The following is a 25,969-nucleotide window of genomic DNA, read 5'->3' as shown; positions in this document are numbered from 1 at the left end:
CTGATCATCAAACACATTTAACCATTAGTCAAATATAACACAAGTAAACACAAAATGCAGTTTTTAAATGATGGTTTTTATTATTTAGGGAGAAAAAAATCCAAACCTACATGGCCCTGTGTGAAAAAGTAATTGCCCCCTGAACCTAATAACTGGTTGGGCCACCCTTAGCAGCAATAACTGCAATCAAGCGTTTGTGATAACTTGCAATGAGTCTTTTACAGCGCTCTGGAGGAATTTTGGCCCACTCATCTTTGCGGAATTGTTGTAATTCAGCTTTATTTGAGGGTTTTCTAGCATGAGCCGCCTTTTTAAGGTCAAGCCATAGCATCTCAATTGGATTCAGGTCAGGACTTTGACTAGGCCACCTCCAAAGTCTTCATTTTGTTTTTCTTCAGCCATTCAGAGGTGGATTTGCTGGTATGTTTTGGGTCATTGTCCTGTTGCAGCACCCAAGATCGCTTCAGCTTGAGTTGACGAACAGATGGCCGGACATTCTCCTTCAGGATTTTTTGGTAGACAGTAGAATTCATGGTTCCATCTATCACAGCAAGCCTTCCAGGTCCTGAAGCAGCAAAACAACCGCAGACCATCACACTACCACCACCATATTTCACTGTTGGTATGATGTTCTTTTTCTGAAATGCTGTGTTCCTTTTACGCCAGATGTAAGATATCAAAGAAAGAAAGAAAGAAAGAAAGAAATGTGGTGCAAAACAATCCAAGAACACTGCTCTAATACTTAATTCTTTATTGCAGAATATATCTAAGAAAGAAAGAAAGAAAGAAAGAAAGAAAGAAAGAAAGAAAGAAAGACGCGCAGGCGAATACGAGCGCGATCCCCGCTGCCCCGGCCGCAGTGCCACCCCGCGTCGCCTGTAAAGTTGCTCAGTCGCTCCCGTCCGTCGAGCAGTACGCAGGTATCAACAGCACTGCAGCCGCGGCGAGGCAGTCAATTGAGGGGGAATTGCAGTGCAGCCCCCTTAAGCTGCACACGCGCCGTGCAGCGTAGCTGATTGAGGACCCCCGGCCGGCTGCAGCACGTGGCGGCGCTCGGAAGAAGCGCCTGCGAATCTGGCGGTGGAGCCGAGTGGGCATTGCAGTAAGTGGCGGCTGCAGCGGTGGCGGTGGCTCTGCGAGCTGCGTGATCCTTCCTGTACAGCTGGACGAATGTGACGTGGAAAGGTGTAGTTTGGCGTTTAACCTTCCATATAACGGAACGACGGAATTGCGCGTATCTTGTGATTTTTCTCTCCCTCGGACCCTCGAAATCTACGAAGTGTGGTGAAAAGAGAACCGAAGTCCAACTGGAATGAAGCGGGCGGCTCGTTTGTATCGTCTCATGTAGCAGAGCAGGGATGCCCACTGGACTGATTCACAATTAACACGGCATAGGTGAGTGTGCGGTACGCGGGGCTTCTTTTACATCGTCTGCTCCTACTGATTTAGTCTGCGCATTCCCCCTCTTTTTTTAACTAAGCATAAAGCGACCCTGTAATGTGCTGTAGGATTTATAGGCTGTGCGGAGCTAACATGGTCCTGCAAAACCACAGGACTTTTCACTCCAGCAGAACGGTGTAAGTAAATATGAAGGGGTATCGAAAGGCCACGACAGCCAAATTAATGGCGGGACGCGGAAAATCTAGGCTTTTAAGTTTATTTGTAGGATTAATTTGGACTGTAAATAAGTTTTAAGAAGTTTCAGTGGAAATGGCAGAAAGAGCAGCAATTTGGGATTGTTTGATACGGTAAGTTAAATAGAGTGAAAGGCACTATATACAGATGGCAAAGGCACTATATGATCAATGAATCAGTAGATAAGCAGAGATTGTCATATTGTCATACAGACGTTATATTCTTGATCAACCAATAGATACACACTGTAGATAGACAGATAAGCAGAAAGACAGTATATGGTAGATCATTTACTAGACAGTGAAAGGCACAATATAATAGAATTATAGAAGGTGAAAGGTACTATATGATTGATAGATAGATAGATAGATAGATAGATAGATAGGAAAGACACTATATAAAACATAGATACATAGATTGGAAAGATGCTATATAAAAAAGCAGATAGATGTGAAAGCCACATATGATCAATCACTCAATAGAGGCAGACATATACACAAAGGCACTATATGATCAGTCAATAGATAGACAGATATAAATAATGAAAAGCAGTATATGATCGATCAATTGATAAATAGCAAAATGCACCATATCATAGATAGCAAAGACACTATGTGAAACATTGACAAAAAACAGATAGGAAAGTACTATATAACCTAGATGTGAAAGGCACTATATGATCAATCAATCGATTTATACATCGATAGACATATTGTAAAATACCCCATACCCCATCAATCAATATATACATAAATAGATAATTGAAAGACAGAATATGATTTATCAATTAAGACATTATATCATAGACAGATAGTAAAGACAAAATATAAAATAGATACACAGGAAAGGCACCTTATGATAGATAGACAGATACAGCAAGCAGTGTACCAGTGATCAATAGATAGGCGGATAGTGACAGGCACTGTGTGATAGATAGGAAAGACACCATATAGAATCAAGATGATAGATAGACAGATAGAAAAGACACTATATAATAGATGGATAGATGAGAAAAGAACTATAGTTGTGTATATATATATATATATATATATATATATATATATATAATTGATTTATTTGTAGTATGGTCTTTTACTTGACTCGTACTTGCCCCGTGTTTATGTAGATGTTGCCCCCCGGTTTCGATATTTCCTGCCACTTCATTCTGCAGTACGGTGGGTGGCTAAAGCCACTTGACTTGATTGTACTTGACTAGATATAAAAGGCACTATATAATAAATATATGGATAGAGAAGGCACTGTGCAATAGATAGAGAGTGAAAGGCAATATATAAAAGATAGATACAACGAGCAGTATTTCATTGATCAACACATAGATAGTGAAAAGCAAAATATGAATGATAGGAAATAGTATATAAAACATAGATAACAGATCGATGAGAAAGGCGCTATATGATTGCTCGATCAGTAGATAAATGTGGAAGGCACGGTATGATGGAGCGATCTACAGACAGATGATAGTTAATTCATTTTTCCTCTGCTTATTCCTAAATATTTTCAGCTTTTCAGCTTCTCCTGTCCCCCTCCATGCAGTCGTCTTATTCAATGTCTGTTCGCCGACTCCGCCGTCAGTATCGCTTTGTCTAATTTAGTTAGTAAGGCGGCTGCACGCAGTGTCTGACACATTTCACCCGTTAGAAGACCCGAAATATTTTTGGAGCCCACAGGGGGCTTGGTACTGCACAGCTGCTGCAGTCACTTTCAGCAGTAACTCCATGTAAGTGCTTCACCTTTAATGACGTTGAACAAGATGGTCCCGTGGGTTTCAAAGTGTAGCCGAGTTCAAACGCTCGAGGACCCTGAGGGTGTGCGGGGGCATCGGAGTACAATTTGGATGCAAAATCCCAAGCTAAAATAATGAAGCGGTCGTCGGAGGGAAAGGTTTCAGAGAGGGTGACGGTTTTATGACCCGCCACATGCTCATTTTGTCCTCACTGTCCCTACAAAGTGTGCTTTAACCCGGGGATCTGCAGTAATGACCAAAGTGTGCCTGCCGGCCCAATGAAAAGGGAGCTCCGTCTGCATGTCTGAGAGGAGGTGAAGAGAAGTCACAATGACGGCGACACAAACCAACTCAAATGCCCGGGCGTCTTTAGGGTTTGGGTCCTGGAAGCTATATTTGAATTATTAAAAGAACTTTAAAATGCTCTCCCTTCTTATAAACGTGGCGTATTTTTACGGTACATGTTTTTTTTTAGTTTATACTGTAGTTGACTTTAGAAGAAGAAGGAATTTTACAGGCGGCTACCTTTATATTATTATGTTGATTTGTGCCACAGGTCATTTGGGGCTTTGTGGCTTTATGTCACCGATTTTCTAAATCGAGTTACTGCCGCTAATGTGGCAGAGTTGTTATTAAATATATTTATTCCATTAGTTTGACTTGTTTGCTCATAGAACTCAGCATTTATTTTATCTCTTAGCTAATAATTTTATTCAGGAATTTTTTTTTATTGGTATAGTAGAAGCACAGACTGATCTCTCAAACTTCATCGACTGTCTTCCCTTCCATATCACTTTATTATCTCATTGATTGTCTTCCATCTCATATTATGCTATTTCCATATTGAATATAATAAAATGAACCCGCACCGTTTTCTAAACCTGCCTTATCCGGAGCAGGTGGCAGTGGGCTGGAGCCGATCCCAGGGAGCATTGGGCGCAAAGTAGGAGCAACACCAGGAGAGGGCGCCAGTCCATCACACACTCACACACAGGGCCAGCCCTCCTAACCTGCGTGCCCTCGCACTGGGAGGACATGTAGACTCCACACCGGGGGCACACTGGACTTGATCCCCTGTCTCCTTACCACTCCACCACACCATATAGTATAGTATATAATACTATATATGGTAGTAGAGAATAATAGAATATATATATATATATATAATATTTGGTGGCAGTGCTGCCTTGCATTAAAGGAGACCAGGGTTCAGGTCTTGGGTGCCCCCGCCATAGAGTCTGCATGTTCTGTTTGTGACTGCGTGGGTTTCCTCCCAAAATCCAAAGACATGCCAGGAAGGGTGACTGGCAATGCTAACCAGGCCCCTAGTGTGTCTGTGTGTGTGTTCATCCTGTGATGGCCTGGCGTCCTATCCAGGTGGTGTTCCTGCCTTGTGCCCCGTGTGTACTGAGATGGGCTCCAGCTGTCCCACCACACTTGCTCAGAATATTGATGGCAGGACATTATAATGATGCAGTGGGTGGCACAGCTGGTTCACAGTACCATTGTTTCAAATCCTGCGCCCGGCTGTCGTCCATGTGGACTTTGCATGTTCTGTCCTTGTTGTATTCTGGTTTTCTTGTGGCATCCCCAGATGTGCTGCTTATTATTATTAGAATTATTATACTGATGATGATGATGATGATGATGATTATTATTATTATTAGGATTATTATGAGGAGGAGGATGATGATTATTAGGATTATTATTACTATTAGGATTATAGTGAGGATAATGACGATGATGATGATTATTATTATTAGGATTATTACTGTGATGATGATTATTGTTAGGGTTATTATGATGATGATGATGATGATGATTATTAGAATTATTGCTATGATGATGATGATTATTATTAGGGTTATTATGATGAGAATTATTATTATTATTTTTATTATTAGGATTATTATGAGAATGATGATAATTATTATTATTCACAAGAACAAGTTTTCTCATAAAATCCATTTGCAGCACTTATTAAACGGCATTTGTGCCTTCAGAATATTTAAGCAATGATGTATTGTTATACTTTTAAAACATTTTTAAATAAGCATGCCTCCTCCTACCTTTCAAAAAAAACCCCTTTAACATATTGAATTAGCAGCAACAACAGCTATAATAATAATAGTAGAAAAGAAGAAGAACTCAGTGGCCATCTTTGTCCACACTCCTCCATTTTGGTGTTAAGCACATCCTGAATGCCAGCCTTCTGTCCCCTGCAGACACGAGGAGAGCAGCAAGTGGCCACTGAGGTCACCTCGGAGCTATGTGACCGGTCAGCAGCTGCTGAGCTCCAAGGGCAGGCTTGTTTGGCCGTGTAGTGTCTAAGGGTCCCTGAACAATGAAATGTCTATAATAGGACTGCGATTAGTCTCTTCTGTAATTCGGTTAATGACGAGTCCTGGAGTAATCGTTTGATAAATAATTACATTGAATTAGTTTAAGGATGCAAATTAGTGACATGTCTTTGAAATGTGTTCACGCGGCAGTTTCTACCAAGAACAGAGAGACTGGCCGTTTGGTGCCGAGTTATTTCTGCATGTTTTGTTTTGATTTTCCTTGTAAATATAATATACGTAATGAAGCAGTACGTACTGTATATATTATAATATCCTAGAGCCCAGCACCACCCACGTATGTCATTTTAGGGCAAAGCTTTCTAACTTCTGTTTGGCAGCTGAAGACACTTTGCCAGTTTCAATCCTGTTCTTAGGAGCCTGAGCTTTGTTTTTTATTTTATTTAAAGAAAACAACACTCCATACAATCAAGTCAAATTTATACTACAAATGACTTCATAGTCCATCCATTATCCAACCCGCTATATCCTAACTATATGGTCAAGGGGTCTGCTGGAGCCAACACAGGGTGCAAAACAGGAAACAAACCCTGGGCAGGGCGCCAGCCCACCACAGGGCACACACACACTACGGCCAATGTAGAATCGCTGGTGCACCTAACCTGCATGTCTTTGGATTGTGGGAGGAAACGCACGCAGACATGGGGAGAACATGCAAACTCCACGCAGGGAGGACCCGGGAAGCGAACCCGAGTCTCCTAACTGCAAGGCAGCAGTGCTACCCACTGCGCCACCGTGCCGCCCGACTTTATAGTCAAACTAGAAAAAGAAATTAAAATGAAAAGAAAAGAAAAAAGGAGGCCTAGTCTTGACACAAAAATGAATAAACACTGATAACATTTCTCCGACGATAATTGGGTGTGACAAATCACTTTGCTCTAAAGCAGCGCGGTGCCTTGCTGCAGATTTTGAGCCCTAAAATAAATGAAGTTCATTTCAGGTGTGAAAATCTGGGAAAAGGCACAACCCTTGAAATTCGCTCTAGTAAACAGTATATATATATATATATATATAAATGTTACGGGCCAAACCCGACTTTTAGGACTAACTAGTTTAGACCAGGCCAAGCCAGTGAGTCAAAAGTGCAATAAGCTGAGGGAAAGTGCGATCCAGCGACTAGCCAGATGGTTCTGGGAGCTCTACATTGATTTCAGGATAATCTAGTTTGGACTCAGTTCATCCTATCCGCTTCAGCAAACTGATCTGGCCTATAATCGGGTTTGGGATGTAACATACATATATATATATACAGTGGTGTGAAAAACTATTTTCCCCCTTCCTGATTTCTTATTCTTTTGCATGTTTGTCACACAAAATGTTTCTGATCATCAAACACATTTAACCATTAGTCAAATATAACACAAGTAAACACAAAATGCAGTTTTAAATGATGGTTTTATTATTTAGGGAGAAAAAATCCAAACCTACATGGCCCTGTGTGAAAAAGTAATTGCCCCTGAACCTAATAACTGGTTGGGCCACCCTTAGCAGCAATAACTGCAATCAAGCGTTTGCGATAACTTGCAATGAGTCTTTTACAGCGCTCTGGAGGAATTTTGGCCCACTCATCTTTGCAGAATTGTTGTAATTCAGCTTTATTTGAGGGTTTTCTAGCATGAACCGCCTTTTTAAGGTCATGCCATAGCATCTCAATTGGATTCAGGTCAGGACTTTGACTAAGCCACTCCAAAGTCTTCATTTTGTTTTTCTTCAGCCATTCAGAGGTGGATTTGCTGTTGTGTTTTGGGTCATTGTCCTGTTGCAGCACCCAAGATCGCTTCAGCTTGAGTTGACGAACAGATGGCGGACATTCTCCTTCAGGATTTTTGGTAGACAGTAGAATTCATGGTTCCATCTATCACAGCAAGCCTTCCAGGTCCTGAAGCAGCAAAACAACCCCAGACCATCACACTACCACCACCATATTTTACTGTTGGTATGATGTTCTTTTCTGAAATGCTGTGTTCCTTTTACGCCAGATGTAACGGACATTTGCCTTCCAAAAGTTCAACTTTTGTCTCATCAGTCCACAAGGTATTTTCCCAAAAGTCTTGGCAATCATTGAGATGTTTCTTAGCAAAATTGAGATGAGCCCTAATGTTCTTTTGCTTAACAGTGGTTTGCGTCTTGGAAATCTGCCATGCAGGCCATTTTGCCCAGTCTCTTTCTTATGGTGGAGTCGTGAACACTGACCTTAATTGAGGCAAGTGAGGCCTGCAGTTCTTTAGACGTTGTCCTGGGGTCTTTTGTGACCTCTCAGATGAGTCGTCTCTGCGCTCTTGGGGTAATTTTGGTCGGGCCACTCCTGGGAAGGTTCACCACTGTTCCATGTTTTAGATATTTGTGGATAATGGCTCTCACTGTGGTTTGCTGGAGTCCCAAAGCTTTAGAAATGGCTTTATAACCTTTACCAGACTGATAGATCTCAATTACTTCTGTTCTCATTTGTTCCTGAATTTCTTTGGATCTTGGCATGATGTCTAGCTTTTGAGGTGCTTTTGGTCTACTTCTCTGTGTCAGGCAGCTCCTATTTAAGTGATTTCTTGATTGAAACAGGTGTGGCAGTAATCAGGCCTGGGGGTGGCTACGGAAATTGAACTCAGGTGTAATACACCACAGTTAGGTTATTTTTAACAAGGGGGCAATTACTTTTTCACACAGGGCCATGTAGGTTTGGATTTTTTCTCCCTAAATAATAAAAACCATCATTTAAAAACTGCATTTTGTGTTTACTTGTGTTATATTTGACTAATGGTTAAATGTGTTTGATGATCAGAAACATTTTGTGTGACAAACATGCAAAAGAATAAGAAATCAGGAAGGGGGCAAATAGTTTTTCACACCACTGTATATTGTGGACTGGGACCCGGACACAGGCAGATGGACAACATGGTTCCACCACACACTGTTTATTTACAATACTTTAAATATACAAGTTTTTGTGCACTCACACACCCCAGTGCCTCCAGCACCGATTCCCCCAATGTCCAGGCCATACTCTTCCAGTGCCTTTCTCTTGACCGCCTCTAGTCCTCCATCCAGCTCCATCCTCTTCCACCCGACTTCTGCCTCTGACTGGAGGGAGGCGGCCCCTTAAATGGGAACCCGGATGGGCTCCAGCTGCTTCCCGGCAATCAGTCCTAGCCACACCCCAGTGTGGCGGAAGTGCTGGCTGCGCACCCGGAAGCCGTCCGGGTGTCCCCTGTCGTCTTCCCCCCAGCACTTCCTGGTGTGGTGGAAGTGCTGGGCTCCAGGGTTCCTCAGGCACCTGGGCGCCGCCTGGCTCCCAATACAACCAGGGTGATCACCCCTTCGCGGTCTGGAGGAGGCACAAGCCCTCCTCTGGTCCTCCTGGGCGTCCCGGTCGAGACCACACGGGATATTCCGGCACCGGGGCGCCACTTGGCAGTGTCCATGGGTCCCTACAGGGCTGGGCTTCCAAGCCCTGTACTCGAGGCCCTCAACATAACCAGGACGGATGACCCCTCGAGGTCTGGAGGAGACACAAGCCCTCCTCTGGTCCTCCTGGGTGTCCCGGCCGGGGACCACAATATATAGATATATATTGTTAAGAGGACACAAAACAAAGTCAAAGTGTTGGGCCACCACCCTGGTGACCCCGTATAACTGGAATAAGAATGCAAAGAAAAACACACAACAAGCTGAGGATAACGTCCTTTGAGAGAGGAGCTCAGAAGTAAACTGAACACCAAATGGCAGGAAGGGGCGGGTCCACGAGGGTAAATAATGGAAGTGATGTCACTGGTGGAATAGCCATTAATCTTCCTTTCTGCACAGGGGCATTAGAATACCAGGAAGCACCAGGACTCTAAAGATTTGGACCTTCTTCCATTTGCATAGATATTGGGAGCGCCACACACCCCTTTCCAGAGACCTCATGACCCCCCATGCTCTCCCAATCCATCTACTGACTTCATAGGTCACTAGAGACATGAATGTCACTGCCAAGGTAAGTAATCCTCTCAATGACGAGGTCAACACTCTCTCCGCAGACAGACACACTGCTGATGGCCATGCCCAAGAGGTCATTAAAGGCCTGGCTCTTTGGTTTTTATCAGGACACTCACAAGCCCAGACACTCAGACTCCTCACTCCGTCTCTCGAGCGCCCCGATCAGAGCCTCCATTGACTCTGCGAAGATCACAGCATCATCAGCAAAGTCAAGATCCGTGAATCTTTCTTCACCGACAGATGCACCACAGCCGCTGGACCCCACGACTTTGCCCACCACCCAGTCCATATAAGCATTGAACAGAGTAGGAGCAGAACAGACCGCTGACGAACCCCAGAATCAACTGGGAAAAATGCAGAAGTCCTGCCTCCACTCTGCAGAGCACTCTCAGCACCAGTGTACAGGCCGGCCATGATATCCAACAACCTCGAGGGGATCCCGCGAACCCTCAGGATGTCCCACAGGGCAGCTCGATCAACTGAGATGAACAATTTGTGAAAATCGACAAAGGTTGCAAAGAAACTCTGCCGATATTTGCGTTTGCACTCCATGAGAACCCACCGTGCCAGGATGCTGTCGATGGTGGACTTCTTAGGCGTAAAACCAGACTGTTCAGGCTACTGGTAGGTGAGCAAGTGACCATGGATCCTATTGAGGATGAACCTAGCAAGGACCTTACCCGGCACCAACAGCAGTGTTATCCCCCTGTATTTGCTGCAATCCAGGCGATCACCCTTTCCTTTCCAGACAGTGATGACAAGTCCCGTTTTCCAGTCAGTTGGGATGATGCCAGTCTCCCAAATGGTACCAAAGATTGCTTGCAATGCCAGGAGGACAGTTTTACCACCAGCCTGGAGAAGTTCACCCCAAACACCACAGATCCTTGCAGCCTTTCCCCCTAGCTGGTTCACCACCTGTGCAATCTCAGTGAGACTGGGGGGTTCACAGCTAATCGGAGGATCAACCTCAAGAACCGTGGACCAGAGATATCCAACGTCCTCGCCGGAGGATCAGCTTTGAACAACTGCTCAAAGTAGCCAGCCCAGCGGGTCACAACTACAGTGTCACACTACACACTGCAACTGCACATGACTATATATATATATATATAAAATATATGAACATATACTCAGCAAAAAAAGAAACGTCCTCTGACTTTCAACTGTTTTTACTTTCAGTAAACTTAATGTGTAAATATTTGTATGAACACTAAAAGAGTCAACACCATAAGACATAAACTAAAAATGTTTCACAATGTGTCCCTGAATGAAGGGAGGCTCAAAATCAAAAGTACCAGTCAGTATGTGGTGTGGCCACCAGCTGCTTGAAGTACTGCAGTGCATCTCCTCCTCATGGACTGGACCAGATTTGTCAGTTCTTGCTGTGAGATGTTACCCCACTCTTCCACCAAGGCACCTGCAAGTTCCTGGACATTTCTGGGGGGAATGGCCCTAGCCATCGATCCAAATCGATCCCGCTCCAGGGTACAGGCCTCGGTGTAACGCTCATTCCTTCGACGATAAACACGAATCCATCCATCACCCCTGGTGAGACAAAACCGTGACTCATCAGTGAAGAGCACTTTTTGCCACTCCTGTCTGGTCCAGCGAAGGTGGGTTTGTGCCCATAGGCGTTGTTGCTGGTGATGTCTGGTAAGGACCTGCTTTACAACAGGCCTACAAGCCCTCAGTCCAGCCTCTCTCAGCCTATTGCGGACAGTCTGAGCACTGATGGAGGGATTGTGTGTTCCTGGTGTGACTCGGGCAGTTGTTGTGGCCATCCTGTACCTGTCACGCAGGTGTGATATTCGGATGTACCGATCCTGTGCAGGTGTTGTCACACGTGGTCTTCCACTGCGAGGATGATCAGCTGTCCTTCCTGTCTCCCTGTAGCGCTGTCTTAGGCGTCTCACAGTGCGGACATGGCAATTTATTCAGCAGTCCTCATGCCTCCCTGCAGCAGGCCTAATGCACGTTCACGCAGATGAGCAGGGACCCTGGGCATCTTTCACAGTCGGTAGACAAGTCTCTTTAGTGTCCTGCGTTTTAGAACTCTGACCTTAAATGTCTACTTTCTGTAAGCTGTTAAGGTCTTAACGACCATTCCACAGGTGCATGTTAATTAATTGATTAGGGTTAATTGAACATACATGGAAAACATTGTTTAAACCCTTTACAATGAAGATCTGGAAAGTTATTTGGATTTTTAAAACATTATTGTTAAAATACACAGTCCTGGAAAAAGGGACGTTTCTTTTTTTGCTGAGTATATATCTGTGTGTGTGTGTGTATATATACTGTATATGTATGTAAATATATATATATGTATATATGTGTATGTGTGTTATGTATGTATATATATATATATATATATATATATATATATATATATATATATATATATATATATATATATATATATATATATATATATATATATATATATATTGTGGTCCCCGGCCGGGCTGGAGCCCGGCTGGGACGCCCAGGAGGACCAGAGGAGGGCTTGTGCCTCCTCCAGACCCGGGGCGTCCGTCCTGGTTATGTTGGGGGCCTCGGGTACAGGGCTTGGAAGCCCAGCCCTGTAGGGACCCGTGGCCACCGCCAGGCGCCCCGGTGCCTGAAGAACCCTGGAGCCCAGCACTTCCGCCACACCAGGAAGTGCTGGGGGACGACAGGGACACCGGATGGCTTCGGGTGCGCAGCGGCACTTCCGCCACACTGGGGTGTGGCCAGGACTGATTGCCGGAAGCAGCTGGAGCCCATCCGGTTCCCATTAAGGGCCGTCTCCTCCAGTCAGCAGTGGATGTCGGGTGGAAGTGGACAGAGCTGGAGAGAGGACGGGAGGCGGTCAAGAGAGAAAGGCACAAAGGACTGTGTGGCCTGGACAATTGGGGGATCAGTGCAAGAGGCACTGCGGTTTGTGCACGTGACTTTAATTTTTGTAAATATTGTAAATAAACAGTGTGTGGTGAATTTAAGATGTCCATCTGTGTGTGTCCGGGTCCAAGTTCACAATATATATATATATATATATACTTCTTCTTCTTCTTTCGGCTGCTCTCGTTAGGGGTTGCCACAGGGGATCATGCACAATTGTTGTCCGCATATTGATTTGGCAAAATTTTACATTGGATACCCTTCCTGACATAACCCTCCCCATTTATCGTGCTTGGAGCCGGCACGGAGAAACACACTGGTTTGTGCGTCCCCCGTGGCTGAGTTTTATATATATATTTATTTATATATATATATTCAGGTCCTAATCTGGGATCTTGAGTTAGTTTGCATGTGCTCCTAACCTCTCTGTCTCTCTGTATGATGGAAGGACAGGGGCAGCCTCCCTGGGCAGATGTACCTGTGCAGCACACTGGATGTCGTAGTCCTCAAGAACAGCCTTGTCGGGTTCAGTGGGGGCCGCCAGGGAGTGCTTCAGGGATTCCTCATCATGATTCTTCATCATTAGCGGGTTGGATAATGGATGGATGGTTGGAATAATCATAATCTGCAGGAATGCCAGGTCTGATAATAAAAGCTGGGATGCCAACCGGGTCATTCCCGTTTAGTTTAACTGAAAAGGTCAGCAAAAACGATGCCTCTTGGCATCTGGGCTTCTCACTGCCTGGCAGTTAAATAAAAAGAAGGTTCTCAGCTTTAGCCGCAGGTTCCGGGTCTCTTTGTCCAGTGGGTCGCACTGATCAGGGCAGCCGGGGTTCTTATAGCTGGGGAACTGGAAGGGGCAGGGCTAAGGGTACCACACTGGGTGGGGTTTCTCAGTGTTTGTGGGGAGAAAAGGAGAAGAGAATGTTAGTTACGGCGCCCCCACTCCCCCAGGCAGGTTATCGTATACCTTGATCAAGCCCCCTAACGTGCATGCGTGACACTATATATCATTTCTTCCTGCTGGATTATTTGTTTCATTTTTACTGTTTATTTTCATAAATAATCACCTATTGACTCAGCAGCAATGTTTAAGCGGTGGGATTTCTAGCGTCAGCACCCCCCTACTCCCAGCTGGGTTATTATAATACCTCGATGGAGCCCGTGAGGAGATCCTGCCAATATGCATGCATTACAATATATATATATATATATATATATTGTAAAGGACGGCTGGGTGGAATGGGCCTCCCGACCAGGTTGGTGGGTTTTTTGGCATACGTCAAACCCCTGTAAAATGGATGGACAGGATGAGAATGACAGTTGGAGCTGCACGCTCCCCTCAAACGGCCAGGTGGCAACGTCTTGGGGCCGGAACAAGGAGAAGCAAATTCAACTGTGTGCGCTCATCACTAGCAATGACTGAGAAACCAGTAGGCAGCAGCACCTAACCATGGCACTGCCATGCCACCCAGTAGACGAGTATGATTATAGGGGATATCCAGACATTTCTGTTCATCTCCATTTAAAAGATCAAAAATGAACGAAAAGTGAATACGCCAGTACAAGCAAGTGATTTGTGCCCGACGTTCATACCACTGACCGGTGAAGTGGATCTCATTGATCTCTTCTCATTCCAATGGTGCTCGTCAAGGGGTGGGATATCTTAGGGAGCAAATAAACAGTAACTTCTTGAAGGTGATGTGGAAAAAATGAGCCAGCAGAAGGATCTGAGCGACTCTGACAAGAGACAAACTGTGATGGCTGGACCACTGGGGTCAGAGCCTCTCCAAAATGGCAGCTCTTGGGAGATGTTCCTGCTACGCAGTGGTCAGTACCTACCAAAAGTGATCCAAGGAAGGGCAACTGGTGAACCAGTGATTAGAGGTTGATTAGAGAAGGCCAGCCCGTCTGGTCCGGTCTCACGGTAGAGCCACTGGAGCATAAATTGCTGGAAAACTTCATGCCGGATGTGAGAGAGAAAAAGGCGACAGAACACACAGGGCATCGCAGCCTCCTGTGTAGTCCACCACAGGTCAGAGTGGCCATGCTGACCCCTGTCCACTACTGAAGCCACCTGCAATGGGCATATCAGGGTCAGAGGTGAACCATGGAGCAATAGAAGAAGCTCACAGGTCTGATGAGCCACATTTTTATTTTAGATCTCATGGACGGCCGGGTGTGTGGGCGTCATTTACCTGGGGAAGAGATGGCAGCAGGATGAAGGGACGGAGGGAGTGTGACACTCGGGGTAAAGTTGGGCTGGCATTTATGCCATTCATACTGCCTTTCAGACCACCTTCACGGCAACGGCATTCCATGATGGCAGTGGCCTCCTTCAGTGCCCTGACACACTGCAGGAATTGCTCAGGGATGGTTTGAGGAACACGACCAAGACTTCAATGTGCTGACTTGGTCTCCAGTATTCCTCAGATCTCAGTCCGATTGAGGGTCTGTGGGATGTGCTGGAAGTTCAAGTCTAGTCCACGGGGGCCCCACCTCACCGCTTGCAGGACTTAAAGGACCTGCTGCTAATGTCTTGGTGACAAGAGGACACCATCAGAGGTCTTGAGGAGCCCACGCCTTGACGGGTCAGATGTGTTTTGGCAGCACGAGGGGGGCCTACGCCATATCAGGCAGGGGGGCTTTTAATGTTCTCTATGGTTGGTGTGCTGCTCCACAATCCTGAACAGGATATACCATCATGGTGCTGGTGGTAATGGTGATGCTGGTGGGCTCCTCCAGCCACATAAAAATTACGACTGCATTAAAAAAGAAAGGTTTAACTGTGGCATATCTATAAAATAGAAATAAATTCTATCCAGTGACAGGCCTAGCCCATGAAAAATCAATTTTCATTGTAATTGAATTTTTACAGTTAATAATCTGTGAGAATTTCAGCAGTAAGAAATCCAATTTACAGCTGTCATTAAAAGCGATTAAAGTTGAGCAATTAAGGGGTTTTTCTTTTTTGTCTTTTTTTTAGTAAAACAGGCAAATGAAACGTAAACGTCCGGGAGTTCAGATCGTGTTTGTTGAGTTTGGCCCATCCACGCGTTCTATTGTATGTATTTTTTTTTTCTTTCTTTCTCTAAAGCGGTTAAAGGAGGCGCGCTGCTAATTTCCCTTTTTTATGTCTACAGCGGTTTATCAAGTAATGGCCGGGCTGTCTTTATTATTTCACCGAGGGGCATTTATCATCTTGCGTTTTTAATACATACGTTTATATGATACCCGTACCTGCCAAGTGATATAAAGAGTACACGACGTGTGTTGCGCCCAAACTGGGCCTCGTCGGGCGTACCCACCTTTGCTTCCCCTTGCGGAGATCAGCACACCCTGGGGGGCGCGGGGGGGATGTCTCTCAGTCGTTGCACCACAGCAGCTGGTTCACTCGCAGGACAGCGTGAAGATCGACGTATTACATGCATAGGTCCGGTCACAATCGGATTACTGGGGTGGCTGCCTACCAGGTTGGCACAAATCCGCCACGTCCCCTCAGTTGCAAGCAGCAGCTCATAGACACGTTACACAGTGTCTGCCAAATAATACAAAGGATACACGCCACGTGGCTCGCTCTTATTGGGGCTTGTCAGGGGTAGGCTACGCACTTTTGCTTCACCTTGTGGGGATCAAACCTGTGAAGTCTCCGACTTAGCGCCACGGTGACTGATTCGTTTATTTGGCAGGGTGAAGATCGGAGTACAGTCGATTCCGGTTAATCGGACCACCGGTTAATTCGGACTGAATCCTAAAGAACCGAAAGAGATCATATTACATAAGCCTAATGTTGTTCGCTTATTTGGACCAAAATTCCGTTTAATTGGACCAAAGATCGTGACAGAGAATAAGAAAAAGAAGCCACAAGTCGCCCGTGGAAAGCGGATGTAAAGCGGGTCAGCGACATCGGGAGGATCCCTGGGCTCCCCAGGAGAATTTATGCTTTTATCAAAGGTCAGGAAGTCGGAAAAATTGTGCCGAGTGCAAACCAGTGGGGGTGAACATGGCTGCCTGCCCTTTCTTTCCTGAAACGGACCGTCCAGTAGCCAGCGACATGAACTCGAGCGTAAACAAGTGCAGTGCGTCAACAGAATGCGTCAGATCACACTAGACAAGTTCTTCAGACGTTGACTGGAATTTGGTAATGTAACCTTTCTTATTGTGCTTCACATGCTGAGTGTCGCATAGATCGTTTCAAAGAATTTGTAGATTTCTTTTTCAATAAACAAAGTTGTAAGCAACCGTGCATGTACATGTATGTAGTTCTTGTTTTATACGTTCGCCATACGCGTGTGCAGCACAATAAAAGTCAGAATGACATTTTAATATGTTACTTATAGAATGTCCCGTCTTGGTTGCACAAGTATATGTTCGTGTAATCGGACCAGCCGGTTATTAGGACCAAAATGATCGCGTCCCGATGTGGTCCGATTAACAGGAATCAACTGTATTATATTTTGTCACACACGTGCGCGTGGGAGGCAGCTAAAAGGCTCAAATGAAGGTAATTCCACGGCAGACAAAGAGGATGGCAGAGAGCTCTGATCCTTTCTCTTTTTCACCGGCAGACTGACCACGGGTAAATTTCTGCATGGGGTCGATGACATCAATTCCGGTTCTGGAGCCAAAGATGTAATTTCCGGTTTGGCCCCCTGCCGATGACATCACTTTTTAGTTCCGCCCCCCCGATGCCATCGCTTCCCCTGCCTGACTATAAAGCCGCCATGTTTCCCTGTCTGTCTGTTCTTCTTCTGGACTGAAATCTGCAATTATTGAATCACAACCTTCGCTTTTGGCAGCCAGTCTGAAGTAGTCCGGTATACGGGCGGCTGCTCCCAAACCTCTTCCTGTGTTCTTGTCGATCCTTTCACAGTTCACAGGCCTGATCACAATCCAGTATTTGGGTGGTTACCTGCCAGGGTCACGCTTGTGCTTGGTCGCCCATTTGGCAAACATCCGCCACGTCCTCTCAGTTGCGAGAAGCAGATCATAGTCATGTTACTCAGTACCTGCCAAATAATATATACAAAGAGTACACTTGTTTGGTTTTTTTTCAGATTGGTTTGGTTAAAAGCACTTGACACTTTTTTCGCACCATTCCCTTGCTGAAAGTGGGTGTCCTCATTTGCCTATTTGACTATTGACGGCTACGGGCTAAAGAGGGTCCCACACGTGACGAGGGAGCGATCCTGTTTTTCCTCCTGCAGCCATGTGTGTTTGGTTAATTGGGGGTGTGAACTTTGACCCGGACACAGACAGACGGACATCTTTGTTTCACCCAACACACGTTTATTTACAAAGTCTATTTACAAAGATCACGTGCACCACAAACCCCAGTGCCTTCTGCACCGATTCCCCAAAGCCCAGGGCTCACAGTTCCTGTGCCTTTCTTTCCTGGCCGCCTCCAGTCCTCTCTCCAGCTCCGCCCACTTCCACCCGACATCCACTAATGACTGGAGGGAGGCGGCCCCTTATATACAGCTCCCGGATGAGCACCAGGTGTTCCCGGAATTCCTCCCTTGGCCACGCCCCAGTGTGGCGGAAGTGCCGGCTGTCCTCCCGGCAGGTCTCCAGGTGTCTCCCAAAGTCTTCCCCCCAGCACTTCCCGATGTGGCGGGATATTTAGGCAGCGGGGTGCCGCCTGGCGGTGGCCACAGGCCTCTACAGGGCTGGGCTTCCATGCCCCTTACCCGAGGCCACCAACATAACAAGGGCGGACACCTCCTCGTGGTCTGCCGGAGGTATAGGCCCTCCTCCGGTCCTCCTGGGCGTCCCGGCCGGGCTCCTGCCTCGGCCGGATGTGGCAGATGATGGTCTGGAAGTGGGGCGCCGCCTGGCGGTGACCACGGGCCCCTACAGGGCTGGGCTTCCATGCCCTCTACCCGAGGCCACCAGCGTAACCAGGATGGACGCCCCCTCACGGTCTGGAGGAGGTACAAGCCCTCCTCTGGTCCTCCTGGGAGCTCGGCCGGGTGACACAGGAGTTTTAAATTGTCCCCATGTACACCTCAAGTGAGTGTGTGTAGATAGATACTTTATTAATCCCAAGGGGAAATTCACGTGCGTGTGTGTGTGTGTGTGAGGAGACCCTACAAAGACTGCCATATGTCTAATGCTGCTGGGAATGGTGCTGTGAACCGGATTCGGCCGACTATGTTCTATTATGCTATGTTAAGGTGGTCCCATACCCAGCAGCCATTCGGATGATTTATTAACCACCACTATGGACGTTACATAAACACACCCTGGCTTTTCCCCCCTCGTTTTTTTTTTTTTTTTTTGAAGCCCACCCGACGGCCACAGAGAGCTGCAGACAGCGCTGTACGTGCTTTTAGACTTTGCAGGGACTAATGAAGGGTAAATCACCCTTCATCCTGTGCAGTAGTGCGCCTCCACAGCATGGTAAATCACCGATGAATGACTAATGAGAGATCGTATGATTGACTCTCCCTCACCGGGCTGGAAATGATTCATTCAAAATGTACATTCCCTGCGACAGTTCAACACTGCGCCTTGATTTGTGATTGGGACACTTGTGACGTTCCTTTAGGATGAGGAAGGTTGAAGAGCGGCCGTAATCCCCCATTCCTCATCTCAGTGCTGTGTGTGTGTGTCCCAGTGCTTTAGAGGACCCCCTAAGAGTTCCATTTCCTCCATTTTGAATAGGGACACAAGTCAGCGTCGGTGTCACAGGTCAGTGCCAAGGACATCATTGGTCAATGCGTCTTAGGGCCCTGCTGGCGATTTTAGCTTTTTGGTGCTCAGATTTTTTATGAATTACACCAAGGTACGCGGCATTGCCCACACATCTTTGAATAGTGGGATAAAGGTAAGAAGACAAACCGTCGTGGACCCTTTTGTCATTGCTGGCGGTCCCATCTGTCACCTCCACTAACCTCTCTGTTCTCTCATGACCGTAATTGCGGTAACCCCATGCCGAATGTTGAACCCTCCACGCCACCTCTTCGTACTTTCTGGCTTTCTGTCGTAAATGTTTAATAACACGTCGTGTAAACTGAATGGCTTTATTACAGGGGTGTCGAACTCCAGCCCCGGAGGGCCGCAGTGGCAACAGGTTTTGATTCTAACCCTTTTCGTAATAAATGACCAGTTTTCACCGACAATTAACTCTGTTTTTAAGGCTTCAGTCCTCCGAATTGATTCTTTTCTTCATTAAGTGACAACCAAACAGGTATGAGACATGAAACGAGCTAACAGATGACCAGTTAAACTGGGGATTCAAACTCCAACCAATTTCACTCAAACCAGTTTCTTAATGAGATGCCGATTCTTGCTGTTAATTAAACCCATCATTTAATTCCATGGCTTGTTGCTGCTTTCATTCTGCCACAGCAGACATTTCCAGAACTGTTGATTTTCTGTTTTACTGAGAATTTCACCTTTCTTTATTTTCAGCTATTGTGTCATGGGCACAGGTTAGCTGGTCATGTGGTGGCTCGTTTTGTGTCTCATTATTGTTTGGCTGCTAATTAAGGAAAAAGAAACAACTAAGGGGACTGAGTTACGTCAATTAAAACAAAGGCAAAAGAAGTTAATTAGCAGCAAAAACTGATCACTAACTAAGGAGATGGTTAGAATGAAAACCTGCACCCACTGCGGCCCTCCAGGACCGGAGTTCGACACCCCTGCTTTATTGAATTACTGAATCATTTGTGCAGCATTGTAACCAGTAGGGGTCACTAAACCCCAGGCCCAATGATGCCCAACACAGTCACGGCTTCCACCAAACAACTGTGGACACCCCTTTGACACTGGGACTGGGGGAGCAGCCATGGGATGCACACTACATCCCCTGGGACGCGTGGTGACAGCCCTCCTGGGTTACATCGGGGGCACAGGCGTGGGACTTCAGGGCTCGTCCCTGTTGGGCTCCGTGGCCTTCACCGGGAGGAGCTGCATGGCTTAACGAGCCCCTGTGGGCTGGGTGGGCTATGAGAAGAGCCTGCAGCCACCACTCAAGGCGCCAGAGGCAGGAGGAGGAGGACGACAAAGCTGCCTGGGAGGAGTGGAGGAAGAAGAGAGTGATTTTTGTGGTTTTCTTTTCTTTTGTGTGTTTTTTGGGGACTGTGCTGTAGCTGAGGGACACGGGGAAGACGTGATCCCCAGCAGAAGATCAGAATAAATATTTTTATTTGTTTTCACCTGTGCCTCCGGTGTCAGTCTGTTTTCGGGTCGGCGCCAACCAAGCACTTCTGCCACACACCTTCTAAAATGAAGCACAGTCCATAATCTTTAATGAAACAATGAACCTCCTTCCTCTCTTTTTACCTCCAGTGGTTCCTTTTTTGTGCTTGTGTTGAGCACTTCGGGATAGTCCCCCGTGACCCTGTAGTTAGGATATAGCGGGTTGGATAATGGATGAATGGATGGATGGATGGACTTCGAGATAGTCCTCTCCTAACAGTTCCATCTTTGTGCCACTAGGACTCCATTTCCCATGAACCCTTGAGGGTGTCCAAGCTGGGATGCCTCTGGCAGACCATTGTCACCTAATGTATGGGGGGGATGGAAGTGCTTCATGGACTCTGGCATCTGCTCGTCCATCCTCTGGCACCTTTCCATCATCTAGTCGTCCAGCCAGGATGCCCGTCTGTCCTCTATGGCATTCACGGCATGTAATCAGAGAAGAATGACCATTATGTGTGTTGGCACCCTCTACTGAACCCCTGTTTGGGATGACATCTTTGAAACTTCAAACACTCTGTAGGTTAACTTCATGTCTAGGATCAGCTGTTTTGGAGTCATGCCTGGTCTTTGTGGTGTTGACGTCCCATTACGAGTCCCCAATGAAGTTCTTGAAACTCTGAGAAGTCGATGAACGATAATATAGATATAAAATTTCACAAAAGTAGACCTAGCCGGTTGTGTGAATACTTCTGTGAACGAGAGACTTGGGTTTTGGATTTTGAATCCGCTTACAAGCCTTTCTGAAAACATCTTCACTTTGTCATCACGGGTTTTTGAGCGTCGACTGAATGGCTAGAAATGGCAGATGTCTCCATTTAAAATTAAATCTACAACATGTGGCTACCCGAGTGAGGAAAGGTCGATGGCTATGGAATATATGGGGGTGCCAGCACGGCTCTCCCCATTTACTTAAATCAACACTCGAAGGCATAAGAAAACAATAGAAAATGGCAACCACCATTCAAAGGGGGGTGGGGGGGGTCTTGGATTAACTCGCTTTGTCCTTTGCTCAAGTCAAGTGATGCCTCCTTTTGAAGCCCCCGGGAGCCGGAAGCTGTCTCAAGACTATGAAGGAAGAAAATGACAAGACAGTTAGCGCCATCGCCCCCTCTTGGCCCTGGTGGTGGTGTCACATAACCTGAGTAAAGCTTGGATGGTGATCCTCAGATGCGCAAAGTGTGGCAATGCAGAAAGCAAAGGGGTCCGAATGCTTCCTGAGTGCACCGTGAGGGCATGCAAACTCTACAGGACACTCCTAACCCATGAAAGATGGTGCTTTAGGGTACCAACGCTAATCGCTACCCCAAAATCACGTCGCCTTTATTTTAGGTTATGAAAGCTGCAGAGCCAAAAGTTGAGGATGGGTTTCACAAAAATGGCTTGCAGGCAGCCATTACACACAATGGAAGATTAACACATGTGGTGCAGAGTCCCTCCCAGGGGGACCCTTGAGTGCACTGGAACTGCAAGGTGTATAGAAAAACTAATGAGATATGCTATTCTGCTTCTCTGCCATTTTTAGGATCAGCAGGGAAGGCGGCCGAGAGTGGCGAGCAGGCTTGGAATCCCACCGCTTACACATTCCTTCTGACTCAAGAGGTGATTATTTATGAAATATAAGCCAGTAAAAATGAAACAAACAATCTGGAAGGAACAGATGATACAGTATGTAGTGTCACGCATGCGCATTGGGAGCATCTCCTCACAGGCTCGATCGAGGGGTATGATAAGCTGCCAGGGTGAAAGGGGGCGCTGTTGCTAACATTCTCTTCTCCTCCTCTCCCCGCAGCACAGAGGAACCGCCCAGTGAGGTACACTTAGCCCCGCCCCTTCCTGTTTTGCATGCTATAAGCAGCCCGGCTGCCTGGAAGGAGGCGTCATTTGCAAACAGAGTGAACCACCGGCCAGAGCTGGAGTGACTGAATTCCACGCCAGAGAGCCAATTATTTTTTGTTGTTTATTTGCCTAAGTGGGCTGCTAAATAGAAGCCAAGAGGCGCACTTTTCTGTTGGACTTTCTCTTATTAAACGGGGCAACCCAGTTTTTCTCCCAACGATGTGACCTGTCATTTCAAAATTTGGCCACAATAGATACCGATGTACAGTGTAAAGAAAGAAGAGACAAGAGGGATATAACAAAGCGTTGGGGACCCCTGCTGAATTAACTCAACTGAGGAAAAGGTCAGAAATGAAATGTGGTGGTCCACTGGTGGGACTCGGGCTGTCAGGTGCGGATCTTTTCAGGGAGCTCCTCGCTTGTTCGTCTCAGGTTCGCAAGTGAATGCTGACAAGTCCTTCAAGTAGCCCTTGGGACAGAAGAGGCGGGGCCCCCTGGGGCTAAGCCGTAAGTGACATCATCTTCTTGAGTGCAGGTGATTGACAAGATGGTGTTAGTGATCAGGCTTCCCCAGACGCAGGTCTGAGTGTTCTTACCTTAGAAGTGTTGCTTTTTTTCGTTCTGAGCAACTCGGCGACAGACAACTCGGTGAATAGACAACTCAGCAACATCCTTTACCAGTTAGGTAATAGTTAGGTTCAAAGAGATTTTTTAATGATATTTAAATGACAATGTAGGGTGCAGAATCACCTGCTTTATGAGAGTCCCAATACGTTGAGAGTAAAGATATTCCTTAAGCCGTACTCGCAGGTCAGCTTTTGTATTATAAATATCGTTATCATACGATTACAATCAATACAATTCATATAAAGGATTAGCAATTTTGGTTGCAGAAGGTAATGTAAGATAGAGTTTGTTCCATCTGCAGAATAAAGTTTGTTTGTCAATTATATAAATTTGTTTTCAACATTTTAAATCACGTTGTCATTTAAATATAATTAAAAAATGTCTCTGAACCTAACTATTACCTAACTGGTAAAGGATGTCGCCAAGTTGTATTTCACTAAGTTGTTTCTTCGCCAAATTTTCTTTCACCGAGTTGTCTTTCGCCAACTTGTCCATTCACCGACTTGTCGTTCACCGAGTTGTCCTTTCGCCGAGTTGTCTTTCACCAACTTGTCGTTCACCGAGTTGTCCTTTCGCCGAGTTGTCTTTTCCCGAGTTGTCTTTCACAGAGTTGTCCCTTCGCCAAGTTGTCTTCTCGCCGAGTTGACTGTTACCCAGTTACCACCGAACCGCTTTTTTTGGAGGGTCTATGGGAATGTAAGCTGAATAGCTTATATTTACATTTTATATTTATTTGCTTAGCAGATGTTCTTATTTAAATAGTCTTACAAGAGAGGTCAACATAATTATAATAATAATTCTTTACATTTATATACTGTAGTGTGTGGTGAGTCGCTGGGGCTGCAACCCAGCCAGGACGCCTGGAAGGACCGGGAGGTGGCATGGACGTCCTCCGGGCCACGAGGGGGCAACCACCCTGGATCAGAGGAGGACCATGGGAGAAGAGCAAGGAGGCTCAAGCCTATTGGGACCCATGGCCACCGCCAGGGGCGCCCCGAATCTCAGAGGGCCTGGGAATGTTCTACTTCCACCACACCCGGGAAGATGGAGGAGGATCCCTCCAGGGACGGCCGGAGTGCTCCCTCTGACGATACTTCCTGGGTCCCAATAGGCTTGAGCTTCCTCACTCTTCTCCTGTGGTCATCCTCTGATCCAGGCCGGTTGACCCCTCGTGGCCTGGAGGACGTACATGCCACCTCCCGGTCCTTCCAGGCGCTAGTTATAAGTGGGGAACCACTTCAGACACCATTAATGTTTAGCATCCATATAGAAGATGTAGTGGCAGCTATTTTGTGCCAGTACGCTCCACCATACATTAGCTATTAGGTGGTAAAGGATTGAAAGAAATAGCCAATTAGAGACAGGGGATGATTAGGGGGCCGGAATTGACCAGGCCATGGTGGGCAATTTAGCCAGGACATTGGGATACAACCTACTCTTTATAAAGGAATTTTAATGACCACAGAGAGCGTCAGGACCTTGGGTTTTAAGAATTATCCAAAGGACGGTGCCATGTTTACGGCACCTAAGATCCACATTCAGAGCACAGGGTGAGCTCCAAAAACATAATCGAGTGAACATACAGTGGTGTGAAAAACTGTTTGCCCCCTTCCTGATTTCTTATTGTTTTGCATGTTTGTCACACAAAATGTTTCTGATCATCAAACACATTTCACCATTAGTCAAATATAACACAAGTAAACACAAAATGCAGTTTTTAAATGATGGTTTTATTATTTAGGGAGAAAAAATCCAAACCTACATGGCCCTGTGTGAAAAAGTAATTGCCCCCTGAACCTAATAACTGGTTGGGCCACCCTTAGCAGCAATAACTGCAATCAAGCGTTTCTGATAACTTGCAATGAGTCTCTTACAGCGCTCTGGAGGAATTTTGGCCCACTCATCTTTGCAGAATTGTTGTAATTCAGCTTTATTTGAGGGTTTTCTAGCATGAACCGCCTTTTTAAGGTCATGCCATAGCATCGCAATTGGATTCAGGTCAGGACTTTGACTAGGCCACTCCAAAGTCTTCATTTTGTTTTTCTTCAGCCATTCAGAGGTGGATTTGCTGGTGTGTTTTGGGTCATTGTCCTGTTGCAGCACCCAAGATCGCTTCAGCTTGAGTTGACGAACAGATGGCGGACATTCTCCTTCAGGATTTTTAGTAGACAGTAGAATTCATGGTTCCATCTATCACAGCAAGCCTTCCAGGTCCTGAAGCAGCAAAACAACCCCAGACCATCACACTACCACCACCATATTTTACTGTTGGTATGATGTTCTTTTCTGAAATGCTGTGTTCCTTTTCGCCAGCTGTAACGGGACATTTGCCTTCCAAAAAGTTCAACTTTTGTCTCATCAGTCCACAAGGTATTCTCCCAAAAGTCTTGGCAATCATTGAGATGTTTCTTAGCAAAATTGAGACGAGTCCTAATGTTCTTTTTGCTTAACAGTGGTTTGTGTCTTGGAAATCTGCCATGCAGGCCGTTTTGCCCAGTCTCTTTCTTATGGTGGAGTCGTGAACACTGACCTTAATTGAGGCAAGTGAGGCCTGCAGTTCTTTAGACGTTGTCCTGGGGTCTTTTGTGACCTCTCGGATGAGTCGTCTCTGCGCTCTTGGGGTAATTTTGGTCGGCCGGCCACTCCTGGGAAGGTTCACCACTGTTCCATGTTTTGCCATTTGTGGATAATGGCTCTCACTGTGGTT

General features: G+C 46.0%; 1 protein-coding gene across 1 annotated transcript in view; it reads left to right on the top strand.

Moving 5' to 3' along the window:
• The first annotated feature begins 925 nt into the window (after positions 1 to 925).
• LOC120541267 (cortexin domain-containing 1) overlaps positions 926 to 25,969 on the top strand; it is a 72,492-nt gene continuing 47,448 nt past the window's right edge. The window contains exon 1 of the mRNA XM_039772740.1: positions 926 to 1,395. The gene's annotated coding sequence lies outside the window, so the exon portion shown is untranslated. The remainder of the gene's footprint in view (positions 1,396 to 25,969) is intronic.

The sequence above is a fragment of the Polypterus senegalus genome, chromosome 12 (genome assembly GCF_016835505.1).
Source record: "Polypterus senegalus isolate Bchr_013 chromosome 12, ASM1683550v1, whole genome shotgun sequence".
Classification (NCBI taxonomy): Eukaryota; Metazoa; Chordata; class Cladistia; order Polypteriformes; family Polypteridae; genus Polypterus; species Polypterus senegalus.
The sequence above is the reverse complement of the archived record's forward strand: the minus strand, read 5'-3'. Positions and strand labels throughout refer to the sequence as shown.